The following is a 649-nucleotide window of genomic DNA, read 5'->3' as shown; positions in this document are numbered from 1 at the left end:
CTGGGGGGGGCTGGGCCCTGCCTGCTTGTCACGCTGCGCTGCCCACCCCTGCCTGCGGTGGTGGCTCCTCTGCCTGGGTGAACTTCCCGTTTTCCAATACTTTCCCAATTGAACACCACTATTTTTTGTTCGTTGACCCCGTTTTCCTTAATTTTGAGATTGTAACTGATTTCTCCTCCCTGTGCACGTTCCCTGGTGCGCACAGTAAACGCTGGTCCCCACCCTGCGTCGGGCTGTGCCTCCTCTCCCGGTGCCTGGGCTGCTCTCGCAGCCTCGGGTCGAGGGCTGTGCTGGTTTTTGGGTGCGATAGCGTTGGTTTTCTTCACGGCAGCCCAGCGGGGTGCGGTGTTCAGGATTTGTGCCCAAACCAGGGCTGGTAGCCCAGCGGCGGATCTGAAGGGCGTTGGCACGAGGTCAAGGCCTTCTCTGCTTCTCACTCGGGCTGCCCGGCGAGGGATGGGGGTTGGGTAGGGGGTGAGGAGGGGACACAGCCAGGGAGGTGACCCACGCTAACGAGAGCTGTGCCAGTCCCTATGGGGCTGTGCTTGGCGATAAAAGGGAAATGGGGGGCTGGGGGGGAGCGGCGCGTCAGGCGCGTGGCCATGGCTGGGACCGGGCGCTCCCAGGCACGGCAGGGTGAGCCGAGAGC

The sequence above is a fragment of the Egretta garzetta genome, unplaced genomic scaffold (genome assembly GCF_000687185.1).
Source record: "Egretta garzetta isolate BGI_Z169 unplaced genomic scaffold, ASM68718v1 scaffold685, whole genome shotgun sequence".
Classification (NCBI taxonomy): domain Eukaryota; kingdom Metazoa; phylum Chordata; class Aves; order Pelecaniformes; family Ardeidae; genus Egretta; species Egretta garzetta.
The sequence above is the reverse complement of the archived record's forward strand: the minus strand, read 5'-3'. Positions refer to the sequence as shown.